This window comes from Bombina bombina, chromosome 6 (genome assembly GCF_027579735.1).
Source record: "Bombina bombina isolate aBomBom1 chromosome 6, aBomBom1.pri, whole genome shotgun sequence".
NCBI lineage: Eukaryota > Metazoa > Chordata > Amphibia > Anura > Bombinatoridae > Bombina > Bombina bombina.
In genome coordinates, this window is record NC_069504.1 from 173,551,483 (window position 1) to 173,568,047 (window position 16,565).

Genomic DNA, 16,565 nt, shown 5'->3' on the forward strand with positions numbered 1-16,565 from the left:
CCTACTCCCAGACCGTCACTCTTCTCTCTCAATGCCCGCTCCTAGGGCCTTGCCCGACCGCTACAAGAGGAAAGAACTAAACTTACTCTTGCCGCCACCTTTAACCAACAACTACCTTACATACTAAATTACTACCTAACCATATAAACATTTTTTTTTTTTTAAAGTATAGCTAACTAACCGTCAGTTACCCACAATAACTACCTAAATGTGCCTGAGTATGACGGTTGTGAATACCAACAAATTTTTTTTAATTTTTTTTAGATTATCTGTAATAGTGCTCTCCTGATGTCCTTTGTAAACAGATCTAACCCAACGTCTGTTAGGTGTACTTTATCAGGGCGATACAGGTCCTTCTTGTCGGCCGTAATTGTTCATGCCTGATAACAAAGCCCCCCAGGGCCGTGACTATTCTTCCTAGCTTCCTGTTAACTTTCTTGAGGATGTTATAGGCCGCCCTCTGGGTTGCTATGTACCACCAGTGCAGCCGAGCAACCACATTGGACCAACCTATCCTCACATCACAGAGCCAAGCATGAACACACTTTATATCGGCCACCATCCTCCTAATGAGATCCAGTACTGGAATTGATCCCAAGTCATTCCTCCCTATGTGCAACACAATGATGTGAGGCTTCCCCACCTCATGTGTGCATCTTGTAGAAGGGTGGTTAACTCCTCCCACATCAAATCCCTACGCCCTAACCATCGGAAACTGGCCTTGGATGTTGCAAATCCAAGCTGCTGACCTTCCGGGGAGCTCAGCACCCTAATGGACGCCCAGTGGATAAATGAATGCCCTATTATCCACACCCGAACTGGAGGGGAATTTGCACCTAAAGCACCTGGCAAGACATGATTAGACAATGTTAGCACTTTTTTCCGCACCGGGTTGATAGTCCCCAACTACCTCCTGCCCTCTTGCTTAAACTTTACCCCCGACACAGAGAAAGAGTGTGTATATATTCATATTTTTTTTATGTGTTGTGCAGTGGCCTGATGTATGCTTTGTATCTCCCCAACTTCCTATGCATTTGATCTCAGTTGTGGAGGCCCCCTGCGCCACCATGCTAGTAGCCGCCTCTATCCGAAATGAGTGTGTCGCTATTCTAGAAGAGTCAAGACCCAACCTCTCCGCCGCTCTCGCCAGTACCTTGTGGAACTGGAAAACTGTCTATGAGCTACCATCCTTGTGTACGAGGAACTGTTGACAACCCTCCAGCCTCACTTTACTAAATTTCCCAACACATAGCACTGGGCAGTACTCTGGGAATTCATGCCTAACCAGGGGGAGCCATGCCCCTCTGCCTTCTTGGTCTGTCTTTGAATGAGGCACTAACAGGAGTAGTCAATTTTCTGATGACCTTACATGCTCCCTTTGTATCTCCCCATAGTCCTTGGCTCTGGAAGATGCCACCAATTTCCCTAGATGCAACGCCCCCACAAAGGCTAGGATGAACGCTGTATGGAAAAGCAAGACCTCGTACTCCAAGGAACAAACTGTCCTCAGCTCCAACACCAGCTGCCTTAGGCGAAGTGGTGTGATTGGCTCCCTCTGATCTTTCATGCGAGATTCCAGCCGACTCCAACCCTTTAAAACCTGATGGACCAGGAACTATTTGGAGTGATCAGTATTACCTAATGCTCTGTTAAAGAAGGCTATCGCTGCCAACCTGCTACCCACCCCCAACCTGGAGATACACCCTGCCTCAAGCATGCCAACCAGTCAAGCACCTGTACCTGCGTTGCCTGATGCACCTGAAACCCTTTCTGGAGACAGAATGTCTTCGATCCTGTCCAATGGCTCATGTATGTTCTCCAGGTCTTCAGCGCCAATGATGTCCGAACTAAAGGGAGAATGGTTTCCTTTCCTGTGCCAGCTGCCAAAGAAAGGGAGGGCCCATTAATCCATTTGTCGCTGCCCTAGGTGCTGCCCTCCTAAACTGATCCCAATTAAATTGAGAGAGTGCATCCGCAATAACTTTATGCCCCCCCCCCCGGGATGTGTCTGGCGGTGAAGGTCACCACCACAGGAGAGGATGTGGACAATCTGTTTATGGCATAAACCACACTCATATTGTCCGTCCAAAAAAACTAAGGACCTGTTTCCCAATTGATTCCACCAAATTTCAATGGCAACCACTATTGGGAAAAGCTCTAGCAATGTCAGGTTTCTAGTCAAGCATGCCACTATCCAATCCTTGGGCCATGGAGCCGCACTCTATTCCCCATTTAGGTATGCTCCATGACCGAAATCTCCCACTGCGTCTGTAAAAAGATGTAATATCTGGTTTGATATGGGGACTGCCCTCCAGATACATACTCCAATAAAGTGGACCAGAAATCTTTCTCATACTCCCAAATCTTCCCTCATCACAATCATGATCTTAACCCACTTATGCTGACCTCTGGGCCCCTTCAGCTGACTCTCCAATCAACGATTAAACATCCTACCGATTGGTATGGCTTGCACAGCAAAGTTAATGAGTCCCAACAGAGACTGAAGATCCTTAATGGAGACTCTGTCATTTCTACCCACTTTTTGTACCACCTGTAAGAGGCGGTCGACCTTGTCCGGTGGCAACCTGCACACGGATTGCATACTGTCTATCTCTATACCTAAAAAGGTGAGACAGGTGCATGGGCCCTGCGTATTATCATCTGCGAGCAGCACTCCGAACACAGCCATCATGTCCTGCATTACCTTTATTAACCTGTCACACACAGTGGAACCTGCCCTCAATACTAACAAGAAGTCATCTAGGTAATGTGCCAAAGCCCCTCCCCCGGATGCCTTCTGCATGACCCAGTGAAGGAAAGAGCTAAAGCACTCAAACAGTTAACAAGATAATGAGCACCCCATGGGTAGACATCTGTCTACATAGTATGCCCCTTCAAACTTCATCCCCATCAGCCGAAAGGAAGATGGATAAAGGGGCAAGATCCTGAAAGCAAATTCTATATCCACCTTTGCCATCAATGCCCCCGGACCCTTAGGTCTCACTATCTTAAATGCATCATCTTATGATTGGAAGTGTACCAAGCTAAGTTCTGGATCAATTGCGTCATTCACTGACGACACTTTCGGGTATGACAAATGATGAATCAATCTAAACTTCCCTAACTCTTTTTTTAAAACTACTCCTAAGGGCAAGACCACACCAGGTCAGGAAAAGGAGGGGCCTCAAATGGGCCCGCAAACCCTACTTAATTCCAACTCTTTTGCTAATTTCTCCCTAACCACCTGGGGGAATTTATACGCTGTTTTGAAATTTCTGTGAACAGTTGGCCCTACTACCTGGCCTAGCACTGGAATCCTAAAACCCTCCTATAGCCCTGATCTGAGCAACTCTGCAGCTCACTGATCGGGGTAATGTGCCATTCATGGCACTATTGCAGCCGGCCTAAGTGGAGTTGGCGCTTTTTACACCAGTTCCTGGCTTAAAGGTAGACCTCTCAGCCCCTTGTTCCATCTTCTTGCTGCATTCAATCCCTGGGTGGGGGCCGCTACAATATTTGCAGATGTGCCAAAAGGATCAGCTAGTTCCTCTTTCACACTGCCTGTCCTGGTACTTCCAACACTCCCTTCTCCGCTTCTTCTGGCGAAGGCCGGAGTGTGCTGCTCCCAGATGCACCATTTTGTGCGGGGAAGTGGCCCCCTCCAACCCTAATTTTGACCACAGGTGCATGTCCTGTGTTCCATAATGCAGCAACTGGTTGCTCACCATTTTTCTATTATGGATATCATCAATGGTATCCTGATATTTAAATAGATTGTGTCCCTGCAACGACCATTTATCCACATAGCAAGCCACCAAGACTCGAAAGCACTTTTGCCATTCTTCATAGTGAACCTTCTTAGGACCAGTGCCATCGGCCGCCCTTTCTTTAGCCCTATATGCGTCTAGCGACAGTTTGAATATATTCACGTAGCCCCCTTCGTGAATCTTTTTACTATTTTGCCTTAAGGTGACCATACAAGAATGCACCAGGCAAAGATATGTTTCCCCTTGGGCTGCTATCTTCCTAGCCACCACCTGACATTGTGTCTGTCCTACGTTCCCTACTGCTGCAACCCCTGAAGGAACCTCCACTAACCCTGTAACTCCTACTTTAGCTTTGGAATGCCCCGCTGCCATTTTCTTAATCCATCTGAACATCTGCTGCTGCCCTTTACCCACTAGTCCCAGGTCCTCCCCACTCTCTGAACCCGAGTCACTAGTAGATGACCCCGTGTCAGTGTGTGTGATGTTTGGTAAGCAGTACTCACTGTTAGCGGCCCGCCTTTGTCCTGCGCCCCATCTTTTGCTGTCTGCAACGCTGCCACAACCTCTTGCAGTCTGTTCCCTGCTCGTCCGAGTGACCATCAACACACTTGATGCCCCAGCTTCTATGCCCTGCCACTCCTCTCTTAGTAGTCCATATGGGACAACAAACTTTCATTCCCTTCATCTAGCATCCGGGCTTATCACCAAAGCCAGGGACTGGGTCAGGGCCAAGACAGCCACCATTGCTGCTAGGGGCAAGGCCGGTAACGACTGCACCGTGACCCCCCCCCCTCCAGGCCCCAACTAATCTCACCTGAGTCTCCCTACCCCAGACCAGGTTCCCTAATGACCAGAGTGGGAGGGACAAACGGATGTGCCACCGCATGGGCAATAGGGGGAATCTCTGAGGGTGAAAGACCCGAATTAGGCCCTGACCCTGCCTCATCTGAGCTTCTGAGTTACTCCTATGCCCCTGCCCTGGAGAACCACCCATTCCCGGCCTGCTTGCACAACTCCCCCCACCACCTTTCTTGCCTTTATTAAATGATTTCCTAGGGGGGCTTTTGGAGAGTGGGGGGTACTGCCTCATTATTGCTCAGATCTCCACTTTCTCCTGCAGGACCCTTCTTCCTGGCCATCAGCTCCATGACTTCCCGATATCTCTTTGGTGGAAACAATTTCCTCCTGTCTCTGTCCATCATCAATCTTCTTCAAACCCTTGAAGACAGTGAAGAAACTTTCTTCTTGAAGTCTGGAACAGAAAGAGGTTGGAATCACTGCTGCAATACCCTATAAAGGTAAGCACAAACACCCACCTCCAAACATGCAACAATGTAACAACATAACTTAGGACACTTTAGACTTCAAAGTTGGTTATCTCTTAATGTTGTTACAGGCCCACTAGAGGGCGCTCCACTGTTATTTACCTGTCATATATTTATTTAATCTTTGAAATGAGCGTGCAACTCTGAAAATATGAATGTATTATTGGCACGCCGTGGGAGAAAACAGTTATATTTTTCCCTTCTTGTTTATGTTGTGTCTGTTAAAGTGAAGGTAAAGTTAGCTTAATCACTTAAACTACAGCATTATGTGTGCAAAATTAAATATGTTTCATTACCTTTCTAAAGTTTGTTACACGCGTTCCCTAAATTCAGCCCGAAAAAAAAAATAATCAATAAACAGTAGGTCACGTTTTTTTTTTTGTCCAATTGATATCTGGCCGTTAGGCGGCCATCAGCCGACGTCATCCACAAATGCACGCTCCCGTTTCACACTTGAAAGCAGGCTCGCCGATTATCACAGATGCGCAGTGGAAAACCAAACTCGAGGAGTGCATAACCCACTAGAGTAACGCATGCGCAACTGAATTTTTTAATCGTGAATGCGCTCTCCACGTCTCTCATATGCGCGTTCACAACTTTAACACGGAAGAAGGGCTTGGGAGGAGTTAGGAACCAAAAAGGTAGGGAATTTATAATAAAAAAAAAAATGAAAAATATGGAGTTATTGATAAAATAACCTAGCGACCTAGATTAAGGTTCATAGGATATACACTCGGTTGCCCTCAATAGTAAATAACTTTACCTTCACTTTAAGGAAGATAAGAAATGAATGCACGCTAAAATGTATTGGAATCATAGAGGTTATTCCATAGATGAAACAGAGGGAATGTGCTACTTAGAGATAAATTAACTGCCCTAATACATGTGGGTGAGATATGTATTTTATTTATTTTTATATATATATATATATATGTGTGTGTGTGTAAATAATAATTCCATAAAAATATTTAATGTGTTTAACTGTTTATTTACAATAAATATTTCACATATTTCACATTCCAATGTTCTTCACATACAGGACAATGTTTTTTTTATTGTAAATACTTATACCTGTATATCTATTCCTATGGGTATATATATATATATATATTACATTAACATTATCACATATATATATATGTATATATATATGGAAATATATATTTAATAAAACAATTTGTTTTTCTATGTTTAGAACATAGGAATTTAAAATATGCATACAACGCTTTGTGTTTCACACTTCAGTTCTAACGTGGTTTTGGGTTAGCGCACATGAAAACCTAGCTATCCTAAGGCGTGTCATTGAAATATTAAATATAAAATAGCAAAAGATTTTGTTGAAACAAACAATATAACACACCAATAAAAACAAAAAAACAAAACCTCACAATAGTCCTAGTTTTAAAAGTGTTTAAAGGTCCCAAACCACAAGTCATTTTTAGAAGAGCTTAAAAGTTGAAAGCTAAATTGGCCCCAAGCAAGCTTGTTATGTAGAAATATAAAAAGCAAACTATTTGTAGTTTGGGCAAATACTAGAAATAAGGATTTTAGGAGTAGTAGAAGGCAATGTGGGATGTATAAATATATTACATATGGTGCTAATAAATTAAAGTGTAATATAACCAGAATGCAATATAATTTTAAGGGGAATGTTTACATGTGAATCCATATTTGTGATTTATCTGCTGTAATGCGTTTTTTTTGGCTCAATATGTGGGTCGCACTTGTCATAAAGTAAAAAAATAGTGGGGTGAACACCATTGGTGTATCAAGAAAAGAATGAAATTATATAGCGTCTCCAGACATTATGCCCACCAGCATAATGACAACAGTAAAATGGCGACCATTACTCCCTATAGCACAAATTTCTAAGGAACTACCTAATACATGTATTCATCTTAGATCTAGGGAAACCTTTTAGATTTCTATATTCCAACCCCTCAATCCAGAAGGATTCAATGAACATATGGATATGGCTGCATTTTTTGAAGCAGTGTTTTAGTATGTATTTTTTAAAATGATCACTATATTACTTTATCAAAGTGTTATTGGTTATGTATATCAGTGTTTTTCATCCAGTGTGCCGTGGCACACTAGTGTGCCGTGAGAGATCCTCAGGTGTGCCGCGGCAGACTGACAACAGTGCGGGGTGTCCCTCTTTCAAATTTTTGAAATATTGGTAGGTATGTGACAGGCTCATCAGGTATCATTTACAACCATGACATTGACATTCATTCACAGGCAATCATTATGATTGTTTGTGAATGAATGTAAATATGTCATGTATAGTTTATAGGAAGCATGGCATGACAGCACAGTACAGTGTGTATATATATATATATAATATATATATATATATATATATATATACTTTATATATATCCTGTATTAGGCTACAATGTGTGATTTTGTAAAATTTTGGGATGGTGGTGTGCCACAGGATTTTTTAATGTAAAAAAGTGTGCCACGGCAAAATAAAAAAAGGTTGCAAATCACTGATGTATATAATGACTATATGCATTTTATTTTTATTGAACATTATATTTTGAGTAATTTTCACTATACAAGTGAATTCACTTATGGGTGGAGGTTACACACAATACATTTGTTGCTATTATGGCATCTATTTATCAAGCCGTCAACAGCAAATACGCTGGAATTCCAGCGTATTTGTGGCGAGCCTGATTCCCCTTAGTTATCAAACCCTACAGACCGGCAAAAGTAGAATTTTGTGACGTAACATACTATCCGCCGGACTCAGTCCGACACAGATTGATGCTTACGTCATTACAGATGTTCCGAATGCAAATTCGTTACAATCTGACTACTTTTGCTAGTTATCAATTTTCTACCAGGTACGCTCGCCACTATTCCGGCCCAGGGTACCTGGTTTTCAATCGGATGCCATAGGAATCAATGGGAGTCTGAAAGCAGCGAAAGCTCATGTTCGCTGCTGCCTGATATCCCATTGATTCCTATGGTAACGTTTACACCTAACACCCTAACATGTACCCCGAGTCTAAACACCCCTAATCTGCTGCCCCCTACACCGCCGCCACCTACATTATACTTATTAACACCTAATCTGCCCCCCTACACCACCGCAAACTACATTATACTTAATAACCCCTAATCTGCCCCCCTACACTGCTGCCACCTACATTATACGTATTAACCCCTAATCTGCCCCCCCACACTGCCGCCACCTACATTATACTTATTAACCCCTAATCTGCCCCCCCTACACCGCCGCCACCTACATTATACTTATTAACCCTAATCTGCCCCCCTACACCACCGCAACCTACATTATACTTATTAACCCCTAATCTGCCCCCCTACACCGCCGCCACCTACATTATGTTTATTAACCCCTAATCTGCCGCCCCCTACACCGCCACCACTATATTAAATGTATTAACCCCTAAACCTAAATCTAACCCTAACCCTAACACCCACTAACTTAAATATAATTTAAATAAAACAAAATAAAATTACTACAATTAAATAAATTAATCCTAATTAAAACTAAATATTTACCTGTAAAATAAACCATAAGCTAGCTACAATATAACTAATAGTTACATTGTAGCTATCTTAGGGTTTATTTTTATTTTACAGGCAACTTTGTATTTATTTTAACTAGGTACAATAGCTATTAAATAGTTATTAACTATTTAATAACTTCCTAGTTAAAATAATTACAAATATACCTGTAAAATAAAACCTAACCTAAGTTACAATTATACCTAACACTACACTATAATTAAATAAATTCCCTAAACTAAATACAATTAAATACAATTAAATAAAATTATCTAAAGTACAAAAAAAAACAAACACTAAATTACAGAAAATAATAAATGAATTACAAGATTTTTAAAATAATTACACCTTATCTAATCCCTCTAAAAAAATAAAAAAGATCCCACAAAATAAAAAAAATCCCTACCGTACACTAAATTACAAATAGCCCTTAAAAGGGCCTTTTGCGGGGCATTGCCCCAAAGTAATCAGCTCTTTTACCTGTAAAAAAAAATTACAACCCCCCCAACATTAAAACCCACCACCCACACAAACAACCCTACTTTAAAATCCACCCAATACCCCCTTATAAAAACCTAACACTAACCCCTTGAAGATCACCGTACCATGAGAAGTCTTCACCTAACCGGGCCGAAGTCCTCAACGAATCCGGCAGAAGTGGTCCTCCAGACGGGCAGAAGTGGTCCTCCAGACGGGCAGAAGTCTTCATCCAGACGGCATCTTCTATCTTCATCCATACCGGCGCGGAGCAGGTCCATCTTCAAGACATCCGATGCAGAGCATCCTCTTCTGACGACGTCTTCTTGTTGAATGAAGGTACCTTTAAGTGACGTCATCCAAGATGGCGTCCCTTCAATTCCAATTGGCTGATAGAATTCTATCAGCCAATCGGAATTAAGGTAGAAAAAATCCTATTGGCTGATGCAATCAGCCGATAGGATTTAAGTTCAATCCTATTGGCTGATCCAATCAGCCAATAGAATTGAGCTCGCATTCTATTGGCTGATTGGAACAGCCAAGAGAATGCAAGCTCAATCCTATTGGCTGATTAGATCAGCCAATAGGATTGAACTTAAATCCTATTGGCTGATTGCATCAGCCAATAGGATTTTTTCTACCTTAATTCCGATTGCCTGATAGAATTCTATCAGCCAATCTGAATTGAAGGGACGCCATCTTAGATGACGTCACTTAAAATTACCTTCATTCAACAAGAAGACGTCGTCAGAAGAGGATGTCTGAAGATGGACTCGCTCCGCGCCGGTATGGATGAAGATAGAAGATGCCATCTGGATGAAGACTTCTGCCCGTCTGGAGTACCACTTCTGCCCGTCTGGAGGACCACTTCTGCCGGATTCGTTGAGGACTTCGGCCCGGTTGGGTGAAGACTTCTCATGGTAAGGTGATCTTCAAGGGGTTAGTGTTAGGTTTTTTTAAGGGGGTATTGGGTGGGTTTTAGAGTAGGGTTGGTTGTGTGGGTGGTGGGTTTTAATGTTGGGGGGTTTGTAATTTTTTTTTACAGGTAAAAGAGCTGATTACTTTGGGGCAATGCCCCGCAAAAGGCCCTTTATGGGCTATTTGTAATTTAGTGTAGGGTAGGGTTTTTTTTTATTTGGGGGGGGGGTTATTTTGTTAGGGGGATTAGATTAGGTGTAATTAGTTTAAAAATCTTGTAATTTGTTTATTATTTTCTGTAATTTAGTGTTTTGTTTTTTTTTGTACTTTAGATCATTTTATTTAATTGTATTTAATTGTATTTAGTTTAGGGAATTTATTTAATTATATTGTAGTGTTAGGTGTAATTGTAACTTAGGTTAGGTCTTATTTTGCAGGTATATTTGTATTTATTTTAACTAGGAAGTTATTAAATAGTTAATAACTATTTAATAACTATTGTACCTAGTTAAAATAAATACAAACTTGCCTGTAAAATAAAAATAAACCCTAACATAGCTACAATGTAAATATTAGTTATATTGTAGCTAGCTTAGGGTTTATTTTATAGGTATTTCGTTTTAAATAGGAATAATTTATTTAATGACAGGAATATTTATTTAGATTTATTTAAATTATATTTAAGTTAGTGGGTGTTAGGGTTAGGGTTAGACTTAGGTTTAAGTTAATAAGTATAATGTAGGTGGCGGTGGGTGTAGGGGGCAGATTAGGGGTTAATAACTTAATGTAGGTGGCGGCGGTGTCGGGGCTGCAGATTAGGGGTTAATAAGTATAATGTAGGTGGCGGCGGTGTAGGGGGGGCAGATTAGGAGTTAATAAATATAATGTAGGTGGCGGCGATGTAGGGGGGCAGATTAGGGGTTTAATAAATATAATGTAGGTGGCGGCGGTGTAGGGGGGGCAGATTATTGGTTTAATAAATATAATGTAGGTGGCGGTGGGCTCCGGCAGTTTAGGGGTTAAACACTTTATTTAGTTGCGGCGGGGTCCGTGAGCGGCGGTTTAGGGGTTACTACATTTATTAGAGTTGTGGAGGGGTCTGGGAGTGGCGGTATAGGGGGTAAACAGTATAATATAGTGTGGGTGTTTAGTGACAGGGTACCAATAAAGCTGTGAAAAAGCCGATGAGCAGTGAGATCGATGACTGTTAGTTAACAACAGTCCGCTGCTCATCGCTCCGTACTTGGTGCGCGGCTTTTTGACAGCTTTTTTGGTAAATTTGGAGAACGTATTCAGGTCTGCGGCAGCGATGTTATGCGATCTTAGGCGAGCGTATTGGTGCCGTCAAATGCAAGTAAGTTGACTGGTTGATAAATAGATGCCCATGTATGAACACATTGTATGATACATTGTGTCTGGATTGGATATGGGCATTTTCCATAGTTACCATGTCATATACCATTTATTAGAGCCTTACAGTATAGGTGGAATTTATGTAACATTACTGTGAAATAGTGTGGATTAGAAGTTAGTTATATTTATTGCATTATGTGACAACTTGGGTGTGCACTACCACTCTTGCATGGCTAATATTGTAACAATCTAGTTCCGTTGAAAAAGTTTATAGGATGTATTTGTCAGGTATCAATAAGTAGTTTGATTAACTTTGATGGGAGAATAATAGAAAGACTATGGGGCTGATTTAACAAAGTATGGTGGACATGATACGCTGCAGTGTATCATGTCCACCAGACATGGCTGAATGTAGACAGCATAGGCTATTGGCATTCTAGGGAACTGCTTGTGCAATGCCAACCCCTGTAGATTTGTGGCCAATCAGCCACTAGCAGGGGTTGTCAATCAACCCGGTCGTATTTGATCGGGTTGATTGCTGTACGCCACTCAGAGGCGGTGGATCCAGTTAAGGAGCAGCAATCTTTAAACCACTGCTTCTTAACTCCTGTTTCCGGCGAGCCTGAAGGCTCACGCAGAAACAGGGCGAGTTAGCCCCATTCGGGGCATAGTAAATCGGCCCCTATAACTTTTGGCATAGTATAAAGTGAGAATATCATTGTAAGTATTGTTTGTATTATATTCCATGTGCCCATATGGTTATTTTATTTATTTAAGTTTTAGTGTAGTTATCTGATGTGTTGTGAATATTCCTCTATCTAATAGGAGGTTCCTAATTTGAAACATCACACAGGAGTTTGTAATTTTATTATTGGTGATGTCCCATAGGATTGTGGATAAATTAGTATATAGAGCAAGTGTGTTTTTAATTTATTTTAAACTTGAAGAAACATAGAACTGATGCCTGAGAAACATGTTGCTGGTTTTAGTAAGCAATGTTTTACTTTGTAACACTTGTTTGGAGAATTTATTGAAAGCTGGATTATGGTGTTCTGTGGATTATGTTCTGTGGAGAAACGGTCGCCACTTATTCTAGTAACCCGATGTGAACAGTCAGATGGGTTTCTATGAAGTCCCAGCCTGTGCGAATAACACTTGAGGTGAAAATCTTATGTGAAAGTGTGATTGTTCCATTAAATGTTTTACTCATTTTAGACTTTACTACCTCATGTGGCACCTTTGTGTTGTTTTCTTTAGAACAATATTTGTATATAATGTGTGTGTGTGTATATATATATATATATATATATATATATATATATATATATATATATATATATATATATATATATAAAGACAACAAGCCACAAATGCCTGGGGTGCAACACATAGAGTTGTAGAGGCAAACATCATGGGCATGTACAGAATGAGAATATACCAGAAACAAGTGAGCAATAGAATAGAAAATAAATTTCATCCACTGGCCATTATAACATATGTATCATAATATATCCAGTATACAAGAGACTAAATCCCCATAGGTCAAACAGAGCAGAGAATATAGTGTGCACCAGATTGCATAAATGACATAAATAACAGGCAATACATATATGGAAATGTGTAAAACATGCCGGCCAAGTAAAACATTATGCTATCGTTAACAGCATGCTATAGGTTTATACATACAATAGCATAACGTTTTACTTGGCCGGCATGTTTTACACATTTCCATATATGTATTGCCTGTTATTTATGTCATTTATGCAATCGGGTGCGCTCTATATTCTCTGCTCTGTTTGACCTATGGGGATTTAGTCTCTTGTATACTGGATACATTATGATACATATGTTATAATGGCCAGTGGATGAAATTTATTTTCTATGCTATTGCTCACTTGTTTCTGGTACATGCTCATTCTGTACATGCCCATGATCTTTGTCATATGTTGATTTAATTATGCACTTAACTATGCATTTTGATCCCATTTACATCTGATGATTGTGTATTCCTGCTGTATTTTAAATTTTAAGTGTAATATTGTATATATTCTTGTTGGGCTATTCACACACATTGCTAGAGTGGGTGATGTCACTATGTGGGTGGCACCCTCCCCTGGAGAGTGTGTTATTGGATGGCCAGTCTAACTTTAGGTTGTCTGGTGTGGGTTTATTGCACATTAGTATTTTGTATGTCTGAGGAAGGGGCTATTCCCCCGAAAACGTTCACATATTAGGAATAAAGCTTTGAAAGGTCCTGGTGAGTGCACTCTTATTTTGCCTATATTTATATATATATATATATATATATATATATATATATACAGACACACAAATTAATATTAATAATCATACACATCACAAGCATATACATTTTCATATCAATTTCCATTGCAGTCTTATTACAATATAAATGTGGTGTTGATGTAGAATTAATCAGACAGAGCAAGGAGGATTGAGCATGACCCTTATGGAGCACACAGGCACAGCCTCAAATACTCCAGCATGCTACTCTTTATGCTGCCCAATCTGCTGAACAAAACATTTTTGAGAGTTTGTGTAAAGCTACATCTGCAATGGTCTGCCTAATGGACATTACACAGTAGCATATTTTTGCTAGAGGGAAATGTTACTGGAGTTAAGCAGGGAGGAGGGAATATTAGCTTTGCAAAGGTCACAGTAACAAGAAAAGAGGGAGGCACAATCTGACTAGTGATGTCGCAAACCTAAACATTTTGGTTCGCGAACGGCGGACTCGAACTTCCGCAACTGTTCGCGAACCGGCGAACCGGGCAAACCGCCATTGACTTCAATAGGCAGGCGAACTTTAAAACCAACAGGGACTCTTTCTGGCCACAATAGTGATGGAAAAGTTGTTTCAAGGGGACTAACACCTGGACTGTGGCATGCCGGAGGGGGATCCATGGCAAAACTCCCATGGAAAATTACATAGTTGATGCAGAGTCTGGTTTTAAGCCATAAAGGGCATAAATCACCTAACATTCCTAAATTGTTTGGAATAACTTGCTTTAAAACATCAGGTATGTTGTATCGTTTAGGTAGTGTAAGGGTTACGCCCGCTTCACAGTGACAGACCAAACTCCCCGTTTAAAGGTACAGTCTACACCAGAATTGTTATTGTTTTAAAAGATAGATAATCCCTTTATTACCCATTTTCCAGTTTTGCATAACTAACACATTTATAATAATATACTTTTAACCTCTGTGATTATCTTGTATCTAAGCCTCGGCAAACTGCCCCTTTTTTCAGTTCTTTTGACAGACTTGCAGTTTTTTTTTTTTAAATATTTACACTACTGTTACAACAGATATGAGTGGTGGCACTAGTTGGCAAGTGGGCCTGGCACACACGCTGGCAGGCAGGCAGGCAACTGCAATTAGATTACACTAGCAGATTGATGTTTCACAGTCAAAAAAGTTTTTTTTAAATATTTACACTACTGTTACAACAAATATGAGTGGTGGCACTAACTTGGCAAGTGGGCCTGGCACACACGCTGGCAGGCAGGCAACTGCTATTAGATTACACTAGCAGACTGATGTTTCACAGTCAAAAAAGTTTTTTTTTAAAATATTTACACTACTGTTATAACAAATATGATTGGTGGCACTAGTTGGCAAGTGGGCCTGGCACACACGCTGGCAGGCAGGCAACTGCAATTAGGTTACACTAGCAGACTGATGTTTCACAGTCAAAAATGTTTTTTTTTAAATATTTACACTACTGTTACAACAAATATGAGTGGTGGCACTAGTTGGCAAGTGGACCTGGCACACACGCTGGCAGGCAGGCAACTGCAATTAGATTACACTAGCAGACTGATGTTTCACAGTCAAAAAAGTTTTTTTTTTAAATATTTATACTACTGTTACAACAAATATGAGTGGTGGCACTAGTTGGCAAGTGGGCCTGGCACACACGCTGGCAGGCAGGCAACTGCAATTAGATTACACTAGCAGACTGATGTTTCACAGTCAAAAAAGTTTGTTTTTTTTAAATATTTACACTACTGTTACAACAAATGACTCTGAGTGGTGGCACTAGTTGGCAAGTGGGCCTGGCACACACGCTGGCAGGCAGGCAACTGCAATTAGATTACACTAGCAGACTGATGTTTCACAGTCAAAAAAGTTTTTTTTTACAAAATTTACACTACTGTTACAACAGATATGAGTGGTGGCACTTATCAAGTGGGCCTGGCACACACGCTGGCAGGCAGGCAACTGCAATTAGATTACACTAGCAGACTGATGTTTCACAGTCAAAATTACACAGGCAAAAAAAAAAAAAAAGATGTTCTAGCCCTAAAAAGGGCTTTTTGAGGTGCTGTCCTTACAGCAGAGATCAGATGAGTCCTTCAGGACTGTAGTGGACACTGAATACACTAGCCTAGCTATAAATTTCCCTATAAAATCAGCAGCAGCTACACTATCCCTCCTCTCACTAAGAATGCAGGATCAGAATGAATCTAAAATGGCTGCTGTCCAGGAGCTGGGATGGGTCTGGGAGGGAGTGTCTGCTGCTGATTGGCTGAAATGTGTCTGCAGACTGTGAGATACAGGGTCAAAGTTTACTCAGTGATGACGAATAGGAGGCGGATCGAACATCGCATATGTTCGCCCGCCGCAGCGAACGCGAACAAGCTATGTTCGCCGGGAACTATTCGCCGGCAAACTATTCACAACATCACTAAATCTGACAGCTACTTCACCCTGATAGCAGTGCAAGTAAAAATAAATGATAAATTGACAGTCAACTCCTCATCCCACTGTTATATGTCTTATGTAATGTTGCCACTCACAGACACAAATATTATTCATCCCATCTTAGATTAATTATCACACATATATAAAACATTCTATCTTTCAACATGTATTTGAACTTGTACTTTTCTTTTTTTTTTCTTTTTTTTTTTTTTTAAGTTTTTATTTATAACCAGTAATGTACAACAAAGTCATGGCAACAAATAACAATACATTTCTTGATTTGCACCACGCAGGATCATGGGTATACCTCCAGAAAAGGAAAGAAGGTACAAAAAAGAAAGAAAAAAGAAAAAATAACTAATTCCTTGTTTGGCGCCACACAGGGGCAAGGTAAAAATAGAAAAAATAACAATTCAACGATCTTATACATCTTATTTGTTCACTCTAGCCCTTA